We start from the raw sequence: 19,027 nt of genomic DNA on the forward strand, positions 1-19,027 counted from the left end.
GTACAGCTACGTTTTTTTCTGTCCTTGTATGTCATTTTTTCCTTAGGGTATTTCTAAAACCTTCTTTGTTTCGCTGTTTTTTTCCCAGGTAGTTTTATGGCTTGTTTTTCATCTATATCCACTCCAATATTTTTTTGCACATATTGAATCCATCTTGTTTGTTTGTTTGTTTTTCCTGAAGCTTCTTGGTGGTTTTATGCAATCCATATTTCTTTGATTCACTTCCAAAATCCTGGACTGAAACATATCTCCTACTCTTCCTTTGAAGTTTTGCTGTAGGTCGCTGTTCTTCAGATGGGTATTCTTAAAAGGATAGTCTCTTGCTGTCAGTAAGTATATCTGAAACTTTGTAATGGCAGCATACTCTATTAGTCACCTTTAATGTCACCCTGCTTAACACATCAAAGCAATATTTGCCAGTTTCTCTTCCCTGAGATATAATGAAAAGCACATCTTACAAACATCCTATGACTTGTATGTTAGTTTTTAAATCCAAATGTGCTTTCTCCAAATATTAAATCACATTTCAAACAGAATTAACTATTTCTCTTTAGGAATTAGCTCAATAAGGCTAGATCCAACCTCAAATAACAGGATTGTCCCCTACTTATGCAGCATCATAATTGTATGTTACTCTGACCAGCACATCATAACCATTGGTGCTCCCCTGAGACCTCTTCCACTTGGTTCCCCAAGAACTCAGTTCAACTCCACTCTCATCACTCTGCTTCCTTTATTTGGCATACAGCAAAGCTACCCTGAATTAATCAGACTGAAACATAGGGGGTGGGTAGACAACCAACGTTACACAGCAAATCTCTTCTTTTATATACATTTATACATTAGATTGCATTTACTGTACATTGTGTCATGCGTTTTGGGATTGGCTTGGTTACTTTGTAGGAACCAATCCCTGTACAGCATATTTTGTCCATGCTCTTTTCTTCATCTTACTTTCCAGGCTTATCTTACCCATTGTTATCTTGTTGTGCGGGGTGTTCACCCCACACCCACCTAGAAGAGGTTAATGATTCTGAGGTGAGGCCAATTAACTAGACAGGCCACCACTGAGGGGAATTAGCTGGCCTATATAACCCCTGAATAATGATGGAATCCAGCTGAGAAGCACTAGGAGGGGCTAGGATGAAATCAAAAAAGTGGCAGTGGAATGGGGCTGCAGTGAGGAAGCCTGTAGCCACTCTCTGACCAGTAGAGAGGGAAAGAAGGGAAATCAATCCCTGTACAGCATACTTTGTCTGCACACTGTCCATGCACAACTTACTATTTACCTTACCTTATGTTCCAGGCTTATCTTATCTGTTGTTATCTTGTCCACAGTAAATGGTTCCCTGGGTGTTCCCCCTTATTTTAGCTAGTACAGACATTCTGTTTCCAGCCTGCTGATCCATCTACCTCCCTAATCCTGTCTCTCAGAAAATGAACCCTCCCCCATGCCCAATTACTCATGGCAAGCCAGGCCTGCATTTTACCACTTTTTTCTTTTATATATTAGCATTTGTTTTATTTGCGATATATTCTTGTTTTTCTGTGCTTTCTTTTTTCACTACTCAGCAACACATTCCCAAGACCACAGTAGTTGTAATCATTTGAACCACCACTAATACTAGGCTCAAAGTACAAACCAAGGGATGCAAGCGGACCTCCAATAGCTCACCAGGGTGTAATTCCAAATTATAAGATTGCTCTGCTTTTAAAGCATCCTTCCGTAATTTTAACTTTGCTTTTATTACATTATAAAAAACTGGTACAAAATATAAAAATTGTTTCATTTATTACCACAGGAAATTTAGGTGTGAAACAAAATATAGGCCAATTAAAATAATACTCCCTGGGTCCATACCAAAAGTGGGCCTCTTCAGCCACCACACAATATTTGTTGTTACCAGCATAGGCAGTTTATACTTTACCAGTGTCCCAGCATCACAAACATACTGTGCAATTTGGAGACTGTTTCCCCAGAGTGAACCCACATGTCGACCACTCTGTCTGGAAGACATTACACCTGTGCATGTAAGTGTTCCCCAGCTTTCCAGACCTTGCATTGTCTTGCAACAGCATTTGAGGAGGGAAAACAAACTTATTCCCCACCATATGGGTTACAGTGGTTTCACATTTTATGTCATGGTACTGGACCTTTGTTAATTCCTTTACCCTGCACAAACTGGTATCACTTCTCTTGTACCATATTTTTACCTTTTTTGTGGTGATAAAAGAGGGCAATTTTTCTTGCTCTGTATCACTTAAGGCTGTTTTTACTTTGTATAGTGTGTATCCCCCACATACTATACTTCGTTCTTATTAGAACACATTGATTTAATTTTATACATTTTTAAAAGCAATTAGAACATTATATATATTATATACAGCTTGCAAATCTTTATTAATGAATCCTTGGTTTTGATCATTCAGTGGACGCAGTAGATTTGCTACTATTTTTTGTTGAAATGCTTGGTTATGTTTTCACAACATATTTATGTTAGCAACATACCGATTTTAAATAGTTTAGTTTTAGTGCTAATCCCATTGAGCTTCTTTCAGTGTAGTTCCCCCCTCGAGTCCCCCCCCCCCCCCCCCAGCAATTTTATGCATTTCAAAGTATACATTTTTATTTAGAAAGTTCTTTTTAACAGTTTTAAACTATATTTTAACAAATTTTAGTGGATGCAGTTTTTAAGTAATGCAGATTGGTAAAATTTAGTAACACTGACGCTAAAATAAACTGAATATTTTTGTACAATATTTTTAATATGTTTTAATTTTAAACCATTTGGACCTATTTTCAGTCTAGGACATTTCAATTTTTTTTATTTACAAAACTTCACCATATAGATTTTTTTTACTTTTTTTAGTAACATTTATTTTACCCCACATTTAAAGAGAACTTTAGGATAGTATTTTAATGGCTGGAGGTTTTATGATGTTTCTGAATGTCCACCGCTTCATTCAAAGGGACTTCATTGTTCACAATCAATCTGTTAAAAGAAAACAGAATTTGAATGGTACTTTTGAATGGATTTTGGTGGTTGGGCTTTGCTTCTTATGTTTACTGACTTTTTTTTTCTTAATGCTGGGTTGGCTCTCAAAGCACACAATGATCTGAAAAAGAAAACAACTTATTGTGGCTCCTCCTTGGAGCTATGATAGGATTTAAATTAAGTAGCATATTTTGTTTACATTTTTTTAAATCCTTTTACCATATACATCGCATGTTTCATAAGAATGCACACTCCTTTCATAATTTAACTTCCACTTTTTATTTGCTATAACAGTATATTAGCCATATTAATTTAATTGTATTTTATATATTACACATATAATATATAATATTAGTAATATTTTTGCAGCTCTTTCAGCTGTTGCTTTAATACTGAAAAAGGGATTCAGGGACTTTCCCCATTATCCTGGTTTTGGCTGCTTTTTCAGTCCCTATTTTCATTTACTAATTTATGTTTAACATTTTTAACTTAATTTAAAAAGTGTTAAACTTTGTAAAAACATTGAGACACCCAAAGGGTTAACTAATCCAAAGAGTGTCTGTGTCAGCTTTACAACCTTGAATGAAAGAGTTGGATGGATTTTTAGCGGAATTTTTTAAAAGCCTATTCATTTTACCCATACATTTTACATTTTCTATTTAAATAGGTATTTTCTTATATTCTGCCATTCCTTGCTGTGTTGTAAACAGTTTATTATGAGAGGAAAATAAATATTTTCAACTTGCTTGTCTTAGCCTTGCCAGCTGAGCTTTGAACTTTCTTCTTTCCTAAAATGGTTCCTGAAGTTTTCCTTTTGTATATTGCAAGTTATGACTAGAATGACACATTTAAGTTGCTTACATTTTTAAACTGAATGTTTTATTTTTATATTTAAGCCTTGAATACGTTTTTTACTTTTTTTTGGCTTGAAGTCTAATAAGTGCTGTATTCTACAACATTTTGTTTTTCTGCTGTTTCCACTTCCTTATTTTATTTCTGCATTTTAGCTGTTTGAGACTTTAGTAAGCTCATTGTTACACTTAACTTTTTCTGATAGCCAGTTTAGTTGCTTTTTCATTTATTTTTTCTCTAACTTTTTACTACAATTTATTACCTTCCTTTCTTGTGCCCAGGTTACATCCCTACTTTGATATTTGGAAGCAGTTAAGCCATTTAGATATCTCTATTTCCTTTAGTGATTTTAAGTAAATAGTCCATAGTCAAAGAATTTAAATTAGACTGGCAATTGGTGTGCGGTTCACCTTCAGTTGACTGTGAGAAAAAAACTGACCTGAGAAAGAACACACAGATAATTTAACAGATGGGAGTTAGTATCCTGAACAACAAGGATAAATGCTGAACTGGTCAGTATATAAGCATACAGAGAGAAGGCGAGACAGATGAGATGCTGGTACTCTGACCCACTCCTATATGGCAAAGAGAATGTGCATGAACTGTGTTCTAACCATACTTGGAGCGAGCTGTGCCCTTACACAATTTAGAGGACACACCAACTAGAGCTACTAAGGAGCATGTGATCAGAGGCATAGGTTTGAAAAACAAACAAACCTTCCATCATCCTTGTGAAGAGCTGAAAGGGACGTGGGAGGCAGATGCAGTGGTTATAATGCAGTATTACTAGTGGATAAGGTCACTGCTCTAATATAGGTTTGACACAGAGGAGCGCTACCAGGAAATAAAAGCTTGATTTTGAAGTCCAATCACATAACTGGGTTAAGGCTTCAAAGGCAAATATCCATGGAGCAATACATGACACGCACCAGTATCTACCCAGTCTACAGTTACCTGTAAACATCTGCTCAGTGTGCAGTGGCAGTCAAAAAAGCTAACAATATTAGGAACCATTAAGAAAGGGATAGGTAATAAGACAGAAAATAGCATAAATCCAACTGTATAAATCCATGGTACACGCACACCTTGAATACTGCATGCAGTTCTGGTCACCCCATCTCAAAAAACATTAGAATTTGGAAAAGGTACAGAAAGTGGCCGCAAAAATGATGAGGGGTATGGCACAGCTTCCATACGAGGAGAAATTGAAAAACTGGATACTGTTCAGCTTAGAAAAGAGATGACTAAGGGGGGGATATAACAGAGGTTTATACAATTTTGAATAGTGCTGAGAAAAAGAATAGGGAAGCTTTATTTACCCCTTCATATAATGCAAGAACCAGGGGTCACCCATTGAAATTAATAGGCAGCAGATTCTCAGCTGGTGTATATCTGTGACTATACTTGTTTTGATGGAGCTACCCGATTTTCACCTGCTAAGAATCTGGCCTAATATTATTAGTTGATCACCCCTCCTCCCATGACCTGCAAGCTGTTGTAACCTGCCAATGTGCCTTGAGTGGATGCTACTAAGCCTAAAATTGTTGGCACACAAATTTTGAAAATCAGGTGCATCCCCAAAGCTGTGCAGGTCCCTGTGTTCCTGGCTTGAAGTTGTGAATGGGCACAACTCAGCTCAATTGTGTTTAAGAGCAACACATCATGCACATTTTCTTTGTTATGGATCCAGTCACACTTGGAGCACCGTTGGGTGGAAAGATGTTTAATAAATTAATGTCCTGATCCTGTATGCAAAGCTACACATGCACAGCTTTCATTATTAGTCTGGCCCCCAGTGTGAAGACACAGTAGGTGCAGTGCAGGTCAAACAACAACAAAGCAGAAAATGGTGTGGGCACATATAGTTGAAAACGTCTATATCAGACAGCAGAAGTACTCAATATGCTTATGTTCAATTTGCGTCATTATTGTGACTCCATGCCAGTCAGGATGTGCATGTCTGCATTTAATAGGATCCACAATAGGTATGATTCATGTATAAAAAATCAAAACCAAGGTGTCCTATTTGTATATGCTTTGTTATAAATGAATAAGGCCTTGAAACTGCATAATGAGCATAGCTGTACAATATTCTGAAAAAAATGACAATTCTTCCTTTATGAAATGATACTCAGATTTATAAAAAAAGAGGGAAAAATGTGTTATTCTGTCCATAGAAGATAAAGCAAGACCATAAGCATCCTTCTTAGTTCTCTCAGTTAATCCCTTCACATGTCTAAGATGGTGTAAAATAGCCATAGTGTAAATGAGAATCAAGCCCTCAGTTCCAGGTCTAGGCCCCAGTTCTTTATCTTTAAAATTGGGATAACATTTTCCTACCTCCCAGGGGTATTAGGAGGATGAATTCAGGAATGTTTGAGAGGCATTTATATAGGACTGTGTTAAGGTCCACATAACTAGATATATAAGAGGGCTTTGGTTTCGTGTAGATAATGCACCTTTAGTGAATTATTTTCTGACATGGTTGGATTCTTTTGAATGAAAAACAGATTAGATAGCACTTATATTTCAATTTTACTTAGGTAAACTAGTTTATCAAAGTGTAGTCTTTTGTATCAAAGAGGAAAATGAAATTTAAAAAAATGGAAACCACCACCTGACCAAGATGTGAATTGCTAACAGTCTATATCAAAATCCAGTATACCATCTACTGAGCTACACAAAGTATTTAAAAGACCACTCCCATATTTGGAATTGTTAAATTAGCCACCAGAGGGAGTCATGAATACAATACTAATGTTTGGCATTGGCACAGAAAAGATAATTAAATATTTTAGATACAAGGCTCAAAACTCAAATAGAGCGCCTTCTCTCCATCCACTGAAAATTCTATATGGAAGCAACATTAATGAAAATCAAAGTATGTTTATAATTACAAACGCTGCTCAGTAAAAAAGACATATTAGTGTATCATATTTAACCTTCAGAATTTGTGCATCAAATTTGTTTACTTTATAGGACAAAATAATGAAACAAGAGTTGTCTAATTCTAGCACTGCAAGTGTAACTTTGGATCTGAAAATTAAGATGAGTTCATTTGCTTCAGGTAATATAAACAACTACCATCAAGACTGCATAAAAATCTCTTAAATCCAGAGTTTGTGTTCCAATTATTCTGATAATCAGAATTCAGACTATATCTTATTACTATAATGTCTCAGCAGTACTGACAGAAGAAGAAGTTGGTTTGTATAATTAAACAAATGATATGGCTCAGAGTTTAAGGAGTAGAAAAATGAGGCAACTGCCATTTTTAAAGTTACTGTTTTGGCCCTACCACATTTAAACAGGTAATGGGCCTATTTTAAATAACACAAATGCCCTTTATATTGCTAGAGAGGTGTAAAGGAGCCTTGGTATAAACCAGAATTCAGCCCAATGTGATTTGGTTCTTTAGCAAAAGGAAGAAGTCTGTTTGTGTCTAGTTCTACAATCTATTTCTGTTGATGTAAGCAGAGTCTGAATGAACTCCCCCTGATATCTAATGACGGCACTGTGGGAAAAAGACTTCAGGAGCAGAGCAGAGGTGTTTAGCAGAAAGACCTGCTTTGCTAACGTGATCAATTTTGGCGGCTTTTGGATTACAATATACTTTGAATGCAGGGGTAATGACATGTTGTTATCCTTATTGTATGCGTAAAGGGCAGCAGAACTGTACTTAGCGTCAATGAGGGTGTAGCTCTAAACTGAATCTCACTTGTTACGTAGGGGGTAGGGATTCCCATGCCTACTGAAGCTGCGAAGTAGGTGTTTTTAGCTGTTGGTGTGGATTTGTTTAGAGGATTCTATAAACTATTTGACCTTTCTCTCTTCAGTGTTTGAAGGTAGAGCTGATTGCACTCAATTAAGCATCCTCGTTTCTGTTCAGTGAATCATTACTAGAGCTGAAATCACTAATGAGCAGGTCTAGAGCCTAATCCTTAGATCTGGCAGGGGGAGAGTGTTGTAGTGAAACACAACAAAGAGGTAGCAATACAGAGGTTCCTTGCTACCCAGTGAAATCGCTAAGAGGGGAGCTAAATGGAGGAACCTCAGAATGTGGTATACAGAAGTGGTGGTAAGCAGTGGCAGAGATAATGGCAGTAGTGGTGAGCAGTGGCAGGGATAACAAGAAGCCAGTTGCAGAGGTGGTGGCAGCAGTGGATGTATTGCTTGACACCACCCCCTTTCAGAGGTGGAAGGTGAGCCCATGTGAATGCACCTCTGAACTCGGGGTCTTTGGGAAGGACAACCAACTGTAAATGGGGTACAATAGAGGGAAAGGGGAGTGGTATCTTAAAGGGATTATTCTTTCATTGGACTTTTACACTGCAAGATGGGAAACTGAGGCACAGGACACTGCCCAATATACTGTGGGGTGGACATTTCTTTATGGTTACATGCTTTTGAATGTGATTGTGGTGTTTTCCCAAATTAAGGCTGGGTTCCCTGTACCTTTTCATAAAAGTTTTCTTTTGTTATACATAGAATCAGTGGGGAAGTATTGCCTCTTAGAGGTGCCCAAGGGTGGTGTTTAATTTTTTCCAGATTACTTGGTGGGGGCTTGACCAGTTCTGTTTTGTATTGTTAAGAGCAACCCCTAGGTATTGAACCTGGCTCTTGTTGCTGCTGACTCCACCTGGCAGAAGGGTTACAATAATCTAGCACACACTCTGACTTCTGTGTCATTTTCATGTGAAAATGCCTTGACAAACCTCCCTCAGAATAATGATCTCACTCAACAATTAGGAACTCATCCTGCTGCCCTTGAAACCAAACTCCCAATGCTTAGAGGATGTAAATATCCTGTATGGAGGCCCAGCATTCACTCATTGTCCTAGTCAAGGCCATTTACAACCATGGAAGCTGTGTAAATTGTGTGGAAGGGAGAGAAAGCTTGGTTATCTGTGGTTATATGTGTCTCTACAAATCCTTAGAAGAAAGGACAGCTCTAGCAATGCTCACATTGCTTCATAAAGTAGGGTCAAATATACTCAGTGCCCTTGCCTGTCCCTTTGCTAATGCATATCAGATATGTTGTAAATTACATTACTTTGCCTTTCATAAACATGGGACATGCACTGAGAGGGATGAAGGCCATTCCATTGAAGATTAATTTATGATTATGCATATGGACATTTTCATTCATGAGTTCAAGATTTTCACTTTGAAATTTGTAGATAAGCAGATATCAGCGATCATTTTACTTTACAGCTGCTCAAAAATGTATTGACTGAAGTTTTCCATCTGAAAATGCTGTTTTGTTGAAATCACAACATTTTGCATCAGTGTCTTGATTTTGACAAAAATGTAGGCGGGGAAAAAAGTGGAAATGAACCATTTCTGCTTTCTTGTTTCAATGCCAAAATATTTTGATTTGATTTAGCATTTGATTAATTTTGATTTAATATGTATATTTATTTAAAACATTAACTTTAGTATATATTATATAAAATACATTATATTTATTAAGTATATTATATTTATTTTTATATTATGTTTCAAAATTATAAAAAAATGATTTAACATTATCAAAATGCTTTAACAGCTCTGAATTAACATGTTTTGAAATTTTTTATTCACAGGACATCTGACCAGTTCTATTTCTTATCTGGAGACTATCACTAACATTTAATTGCAAGCCTGGAGCTGATGCATAAGGCTAACAGGCAATCCATAATCAAACGCTTATTGTTCTGTTAGCTCCAGGATATTAGATTTGTTTAAATAATAATAATAAAATCACAATTATCTTATATTTTCCTCTTTCAAAACTATGCAGTGTCACAAGAGAGCCAAAGTAAGAAAAGGTCTTATTGAGTAAGCCATCTGGACAATCCTAGTTCTTGTACCTCTGTTTTTATTATTACTGGGCCTGCTTTTGCAAAACCTTTAGTTCTGTGAATATTGTTTATACATGTAAGTAGCATCATTTACTTTGTCTTTTGTGTGTGTGTGTATGTTTGGAAACTACAGAAAAATTTTTGCATATTAAACCTTGTTTCACTTAGATAAGAAATGTACACATTATGCTATTTGGTGCATTTTCTTTTAATACTGTAAGGAAAACAATATGGGAGACACGTTATCATCTGAGCTGATTAAAGAAACCTCATATGTCAGGGAATCCATAACTCTGTTAAGAAAAGAAGAATATTAAGTAGCCTTTGAGTAGCATTGGGATGTGACATTTTCACAAGGAACTCATTTGGAAGAAAATGAAACACCGATACTCACAAGAGACTGAGAAGAATGCAGCTATTATGCTTTCATATAATTTGAAAAGCCAGTAACGTGTTATTCTTATCCACAAAAGAGTATCCTTCAATGTAACCAAATACTAGCAAAATAGGGAGGATAGATATATTTTGATAGGGCTATCTTCTCAATTCTTTTTGCATTATTTTAAGTAGCATTTATCATTTCTAGGGCCTCTCTTCTAATTTCCTTGGAAATTTAACTGAGATTCTAACAGCAGAAAAAAGATATACAAGTGTTCAAGAAAGGAGATAGGAACCCAGTAATAGATCTGCTAGTGAACAATTCCTGCAAACTGAGTAATTCCCACAGGTGGGGGGTGAACAATAATATGTCAAACATTTCATGGAAGAAAGACTTTTCACAATATTTTAAAATGTTTCCACCTGAAAGAATAGGAGTTTCACATTTGCCTGGATCGTCCCCGTGGTAGAAAGCTCTGGAGGAAGAAATCTCCATAACAATGCTCTCACAAAGCTCCTAACCCATCTTTCCATTAGGGACTGGGTGTCATGCAGCTCTGGAGTAGGCCATTGGACTCATCTTCAAATCTGGCAGATCTGTAGGCATTCATGGCCATGTATACAGACAATCTAGGCTTCTTCAGCTCCTTGGGAGTTTGGGTCCACACAAACTCTTCCTGGCCTCAGCTGCTCAAGGTTTCCAGGAGACACTGAATTAGGCTTCAGAGTGGGGCTATCTTGACAGAGGGATGCTGAATCTGTGGCAGAGAGGACCAGAAGGTAGGCTCAGCAATCTGAACTAGAAACCCTAGGAGCAGCTATACACTGCAGTATGGCATAGGAGACTGGCAGACAAGATGGAGATAGATGGAATGAAGTTCATATATCTAACAAGCACTGTGCATCTCAGCATCCTCCATTATTGAAGTAAGTGAAGTATATGGAGCTATAATGCATATAGTCAGCTACATAGGATGCCAGTAAAAATATGCCCATTGTTATCAGTATGAAAAGGCAAGACATGCTACTAGAGAGCATCACAGTTATCATTCCTGAAATCAGATACATGAAATCCTTGGTTCTGATTCTCACTTGTGCTGATGTAAGGAAGGAGTAATTCCACTGAACTCAATGGAGCCACACTGGTGTGAAACCTATTCAAGTGAGTGGAGAATCAGGCCCATTGTCCACATTGTTACTGTCCTGAGAGTAGATAATTGCAGATCACTTCACCCTCTTTATAAATTCTTTTGCTCAATTGACATTTGAAACCCTGGAGGAAAACCAAAATCTACTGAACTGATTCTAGATGTAGGCTCAGCTGTTTTAATTCTCCTGGTATCTACTTACTTGCAATGATTTCAAAGGGCACAGTTTCGTGAACTTAAACTATATTTGGAGATTTAATTGAAGAAAAAGGTCCCTGTGCCTGCTTACCTCAGTGAACTGGTGATACTTGAAATTTATCTACCTCGAGTGCTCTATAGTGGGGAAACTGGCACCCCTATTCAGAGAATGAACCCTTTTACTGCCATGAAGCTACCACATTGTCAATGACTGCATTTCTTCCCTACCTGCACAGAATGACTCTGCTTGGTTCAGCCTATCGCCACTGTGACAGATTGCACTGTCTGATGCACTGGGCTGTGAAACTGGATTTGTGCACAAATTGAAACTCCAAAGCAATTTGGCCCCCATACAGTGGAAATTTACACATTTGACTATGCCTGTGAAGCAAGTCTTGTCCCAAGAACTACAAAGCAAGATAAAAATAAATGCCACACAGATGCTTGCTATAATGCCAAGTATCCAGAGTTCCAATGTGGTTTGTCGGTAAGGGTTCGTAAACCTGGATTTTTTCAAAAAAATAAGAAAAAGGCAATCTAAGACTAGTGGCCCAAGTTGCAGAACACAAACTCATTCTACAGATGTTACTAGATGGGAAGATTGGAGTGCTAGAAATCTTGCACCCACATATCAGGATCTGAGGCCAAGAGGGGGGTAGGATAAGAGCACAAATTTTGCATGCCATGGAGCGCATCTCCACACGGGGTCCTGGCACCTTATGGACAAAGCAGAAATCACAGTGAGAGGATCTGCTTCTAAGTGAATCATCTTGACTTTCCTCCTCCCCTCACCCAGCGAAGGGGAATGGTTAGCTTTTTAGTGAGAGTAGCAGTTACAGGACAGCCTATGAGGAGATTCTTCTCTCATCCCCCTATGGAGTTCCACAAGACCCAGCTGAGTTTCTCAGGTTATGTGTAGAGAAGATTTTGGCCTTAGAAAGAGAGAGAAAGGAGTAAGATTATGCAGTCAGAATAGTAACTCCATAACAGTACTTAAGGCGGTAAAATAGTTTCCATACTAATCCAGACTATGACTTCCTCTAATTTTTTGCATATTTGCTTCTTTTAGCCTGAATGTACTTAGTACAAACCAAATGCGTTTGCTATAACAGAGACTAAGAGTGAGATTTTTAGAAACACATCTGTCAATGGCACCCATTCTCCAAATCACTTAGGTGCATACACCTAAGCAGTTCCAAGCTTCTCCGCATCTTTCATTACACCAAAGACATGCTTCTGTTGTGGATGTCAGATGCAGACAGTCAGCCATACAGAATGATGCTCTTGTTGTATTCTAATTTCAGTATTTACTAACATATGCATATAACAAACAACCTTCCCTTCCCCAAGATTGTAATTGGCGTCTTTTACTTGTAGTTGGAAATGGGAGTCAATGCATATTGGCATGAAAACTGAACTGGTTTTTTCATCTGCAGAAGTGGTTCTTCCTGGTCTGGAATGATACATGTTGGCAGAACATTGTGGGTAAGCTTGACCCTACATACCTATTTAATGCATAATCAGAGGACATAAGGCCAATATTTTCAAACCTGGATGTCTAAAATGAAGCTTCTCAATAAAAGTAGCCTGACTTTCACAGGCTAGTGAGCATGTGCAGCTCTCACAGAAATCAATTTATCATTTAAAAAACCTGTCAATGGAAGCTGCATGTGCTCAGCAGCTCTAAAAATTAGGTCACTTGTATTTAGGAGCATTACTTTAGGCAACCAGCTTGGAAAATTTTGGCCTAAATGTCCTGTTTGACAGTTTGGTGTTTTATTAGGAACATGAAACCAACCGCAGTGTTTTTTAAATTCTCAAAGGAACTTCTCTCTTAGATCTGGTCTACACTAGAGACGTTTGTTGACCAAAGTCAGCTTTTAGCGCCAAAACAGTGGTGGTGTACACACTGCAATCACATCCCGCCGACTCAACTCCCCTGATTTTACAACAAAATAAAACCACCTTGATGAGAGGCATAGAGCTTTCTGTGCCAAACTTTTAGCAACAAAGCATCAATGTAGACACCGCACTTGGTTCTGTCACAGTAAATGGCCTCCAGAAAGCGTCTCACAATGCCCATTGTGACTGCTCTGGCCATCAGTTTGAATTCTGTTGCCCTGCAGCCATCCACCCCTCTTCCTTTAAAGTCCCAGGAATTTTTGAAATTCCATTTCCTGCTTTATTGGTGTGGAGAGCTCACATTTCATCTTCCCAGCTGACCACAGTGGCTTCACGCACTAAACGCTCTTCTGTTTGGAGCACACCAGAACTTCTGGATTTGATCGGCATTTGGGGAGAAGAGGCTGTGCAGTACCAGCTCTGCTCCAGCTAAAGGAACTTTAATACGCACATTCAAATTTATCCTTTAATGGCGGAGAAGAGTTATAAACAGGACATGCTGCAGTGCTGTATAAAAATCAAGGAGCTGCGGCTGGGGTACCAAAAGGCCAGCGAGTCAAATCATCACTCTGGTGCAGAGCCAAAGATCTGCTGCTTCTATAAGGAGTTGGAAGCCATCCTCAGCGGTGATCCCACCTCCACTTCCGAGAGACCTGTGGATACCTCTGCAGGCCTGGACAGCGGATACCGGACTTAACCCTAACGAAGAAGTCGTGGATGAGGTGGTCAAGTTGGAGGATGATGCGGAGCAAGGGACCAGGTCATTTGCTGACATGGGTAGCCAGGACCTCTTCTTGACCCCGGAGGGTTCAAGTCAGTTCCAGCTCTCCAGCTGTGGTGTGCAGGATGCAGGTGAGGGGCGCTTGGGTAAGTGGATTTTTTTGAGCTGATGCAGCTCACTTACATGAGGTACAGCAATCCTATGCTTGGTTGCTTTATACAGCTGGTTGAAGGTATAGAAATGTGCAACAGTAGCTGTGTTTGCATGAGCTTCCCATTTCCCTGTTCAGCTAGGCAGTGCAGCAGAAAAATGTGTGAATGCGCACCAAGATTTCATGGGAATCCTCCAGAGAGATCTCTAGGAAACTGTCCTGGAGGCACTTGCCAATCCTGTGCTGGAGATTCCTCAGCTGAGCTGCTTTTAATCTCTTGTGCAGGGACCAAAATGGCACATAGGTGAGCAGCATAGAGACCTGGTTTGAAGCTGCTCACATGAAGGAGATGCATCCTAGCATCCCTGCTTACTCTCAGGAGTGAGATATCAGCTTCTACGGCCCCCCCTGTGGAAAATGGTGGCACAATTTGAAATTTTGTCCCTATCTACTGCATCAATACCCCAAACAACCACCCAGAACCTTTTCCCCAGCTTGAGTACCCCCTACCCCCAGGCACAACTCACCATATCCTGGTTAGTCGAGCTGTGTGCTTGGTAGGGAAAAGTGAGAAAGAGGTGTATTTTACAGTAATGCATCAAAGCTATTACTGCACTCACAATAATGCTTCTGTTCATTATTTATTGTGCTTCTACAGATGTGCCTTTGAGGGGAAATCCCTCCACACCTGCTGAGTGTCTGCGGCTGATAAGAAAATGACCACAGAGAAGCAAAGAGGAGATGTTCCAAGGACTCCTCCAGTCCTTTGAGGCAGAAAAAAAAAAAAAAAAAAAAAAAAAGGGCACGGAGACACACTGTCTCTGAAAATCAGAAAATTGGTTGAACGCCTGTACTCAATCAGTAGTTATCAATGGTTCACTGCCCTACTGGGAGGGCATATCTAGTAGGGTCCAGCAGGGGTCAGTCCTAGGTTGGGTACTATTCAGTATTTTCATTAGTGACTTGGGTAATGGAGTGGATAATATGCTTATCACATTTTCAGATGTCATCAAGCTGGGGAGAGTTGCAAGCATTTTGGAGGACAAGACTAGAAGTCAAAATGACTTGACAATTGGAGAATTGATTTGAAATAAAAAAGATTAAATTCAATGAGGACAATTGCAAAGTACTTCATTGAGGAAGGAAAAATCAAATGCACAACTACAAAATGCAGAATAACTGGCTAGGTGGTAGTATTGCTGAAAAGGATCCGAGGTTATAGTGGATTACAAATTGAATATGAGTCAGCAATGTGATACAGTTGCGAGGAAAGCTAACATCATTCTGGGGTCTATTTACAAGAGTGTTGTATGTAAGACATGGGAGGTAATTGGCCTGCTCTACTCAGCACTGGTGAGGCCTCAGCTGGAGTACTGTGTCCAATTCTGGGTGCCACACTCTAGGAAAGATGTGCACAAACTGGAGACAGTACAAAGGAGTGCAGCAAAAATGATGAAAGGTTTAGAAAACCTGACCTATGAGGAAAGGTTACAAAAACTGAGCATGTTTTGTCTTAAGAAAAGAAAACCGAGGGAGGAGCTGATAACACTCATCAAATATGTTAAGGTCTGTTAAAAAGATGACTGAGATCAATTGTTCTCCATGTCCACTGAAGGTAGGAAAAGAAGTAAGGGGTGTAATCTGCAGCAAGGGCGATTTAGGTTAGATATTAGGAAAAATGTCTAACTATAAGGGTAGTTAGGCTCTGGAATAGTCTTCCAAGGGTGGTTGTGGATTCCCCTGTATTGAAGGTTTGTAAGAACAGGTTGGACAAACACCTGTCAGGGATGGTCTAGGTTTACTTGATCTTGCCTCAGTACAGGGGGCTGGACTTGATGACTTCTGGCGGTCCCTTCCAACCCTACATTTATATGATTCTATACAGAAGATCAGGCTAGATGATCAAATGGTGTCTTCTGGCTTTAAACTCTATGAATCTGTGAAATGGGCATAATAGTACTTCGTGGTCCATCCCTCATAAGGGTATTGTGATGTGCTTTAATAATACAGTACAGAGGGCCATATAAGTGCCATAGATAGAAAAAGGGGGTTTGGCTAAGCTTCTGATGCAAGAAAAAAGAGACAAAATTTAAAAATCGAAATCTGCTTATGATAATTCATTTGGAGAGCAACATAGTGTCTAGAAGGATAAAACTTCACAGCAGTTTAGCCTAATCATTGTTCAGCATAACACCTTTATTTTGAATATATATAAGTGGACTTAATACAAATGTAACAACATAACTAGATCTGGTTAAAAAGAATGACAGTAGATACAAGAGGGAAATCCTGGCCTCATTGAAGTCAATAGCAAAAATCCCAATGACTTCAATGGGGCCAGGATTTTATTCACAATGTTTTGAATTTTTCCTAATCTCTTAATTTATAAATAAGATAACAGGGGAAGTATAGCAGGCATAGATAATAATATTGAAAGGTTTTTCTTTAGCTTGTATCAATGACCAACAAAAACTGGAGCTGGAGATCTGAAGTTACCTGTATTGAAATGTATAAAATGCATCAAATCCTTGAATACAGATAAAGCCCCCAACCTGAGGCTTTTAGTGGAATTTTACTATCCATTTCACAGTTTACTTTTCCTTATGTTATAAAAGGCATCCCAGGGAGATTAAAAAATAGGTTAAAAACTTGCTTATAACTGTGCTTTGAGCAAGATTACTCAAAATGAAACCAAGTGTTTCCTGAATGAGTGTAAAAGGACTGCAGAACTGAGTCTATTATTAATATACTCATGACTACTAGGCTGATACACATTTTGTTTTGGATTACAAAAAAGAGAACAAGGTAAAAATCCTCACGTTTTTAAATCTATTATGTACATAATAGAAGCACTGCTGTGACTTATCACTTAGTGGGAATTGGATTCCTTAGTTTTTAAAACAAAGAATAAACATGCATTTTAGATGCAGGTTACAACATAACTAGACTTGGAAACTCAGACAAATCTGTGATAATTTTTTATGTGTTTACTTTATTAGCAACTGCATTGGGCACAAGCCAATTTCCATCCCCCCCAATTTTGTTTCTTGGTCTGGACCAATGGCTCCCAACCTGGGGTGCGGGACCCCCTTGAGGGGTGCCAAAAATTACAGGGGGTCCATGAGGTTTCAGTAATATTAAGGTCAGAGCAGAGGAGCAGCCTTCTCAAGCCCCAAGGCAGCTGGGCACCTGGCTGGACCGGGGAGGCCAGCACCCGCCGCCTCCATTACCCTCCATTGGGAAGGGGCGGGGCCACACGGGACATGCAGTGGCAGCTGCACCAGGGAAAACTTTGCTTCTTACTCAGGTAAGAGTATTTATTTATTATGTACTTTGGTGTTGTTATTATTATTATCCTTATATGTGTTTAAGGCCGGTGAGGGGGCGGGGCGGGAAGATGTAAGGGGTGCACATATTTTACCTAGTGTTAATTAGAGGGGCTTTCACTTAGAACAGTTGGGAACCACTGGTCTGGATAATTCTTAGACCTTTCTTGTTTAGAGATATAGCACCTGATGCTGCGAAGGCCTGGTTGCTTCCTGGGTGACAGTGAGCACACACATCTGCAGCTGCTTTCAGTTGGAGGAGTCCAGAGTGTTGAGTGCCATCCAAGAAGTGCTTAGCACGTTTCAGGATCAGGCCCCAGCTTTAGCTATGTCTCATACACCCAACCTTCGAATATATGAGGGGGAAGAGATGTTGTTAGACAGTTTTCAAGTGACATATCTTTGTCTCTCTGTTTGTTTTTAAAAATAAGTAAAATAAGTTAGGCTTATTCCTTCTTATTTGCACTACAGTTGCTTAAGTCTTGTCCTTAAAAATGCAGCCATTTCCCATATTTTCTATGTGAAAGTGATGGCACACAGATAAAGAAGAATAACGAAACCTGTGTGGCATAAAGTGGGGACTATAACCTGTGTGCCATATATTTGGATGTTCAAATCAGCTTATATTGTAAGTAGCTCTTAGTCTTAAAAATGATATATCTACTATAAGCCAATTTAATATGTGCAGTATTTGAAAGTTACAGTCACTTTGGGAAGTAGATAGGTCTTTTCAGTTTTTTGAGAATATCATCTTCTAATGGAAGATAAGTTTCTGTTATGGCCCATACTAACCTAATTCTGTGGGTTGCCTGACACTCCTGTATTCTGGGCTAGACTGAGACTTTATATGTTACCCTTCATAAGGGTGGCATGAAGCTAAGCCCTGCTCCCCAAGAGCACCCCAGCAAAAATAAATTGTCCCTCAGTTATACTCTTTCCTTGACCCTTCCCTTTCTCCAGAGGGGAGTAATCTATTCCATCCTTTACCAGCTTCAGATTACTTCTCTCAAGGCTCTGCCTGCCCTTCATCCATCTGCACAGGAGGAAGAGCAGCCTTGCTCACCCGATTCTCACAACTGGAGTCAAAATGTGGGGAGGCTGCGCAGTGGAGTTGGAGGTGGGCATCTTACTCCTCTTTGTACCCCTGCTTGTCTGTGTTAGGACCCATCCACAATCTGTCTCTTTTCTAGGAACCAATGGATAATGAACAGTATTCTTGAGGGAAAATATGGGAAGATATAATGAGCGTTGGTCATGATTCATTTTTCCTGCATCATCCTCAGAATAAAGGCTATCTACTTAACTCTGGATGAATGTTGTATGGGCAAGCTTCATAGACATAAATCAGTGCTGGAAAGGGAGTTACTAGGTATTTACAGTCATGTACTATAGAGATACAGTTAAAAGCTAGCTGCTTTACTGTATCTTAAATTAATGGGGCTATTTTCAATGCCCCTTCTTGCCTTTCTTTATGTTTGTATAGGAGCATTAACAGATGCTAGTACTACCATT

This window comes from Emydura macquarii, unplaced genomic scaffold (assembly GCF_026122565.2).
Source record: "Emydura macquarii macquarii isolate MOO-44397 ecotype Brisbane River unplaced genomic scaffold, CSIRO-AGI_Emac_v2 contig_2636, whole genome shotgun sequence".
NCBI lineage: Eukaryota > Metazoa > Chordata > Testudines > Chelidae > Emydura > Emydura macquarii.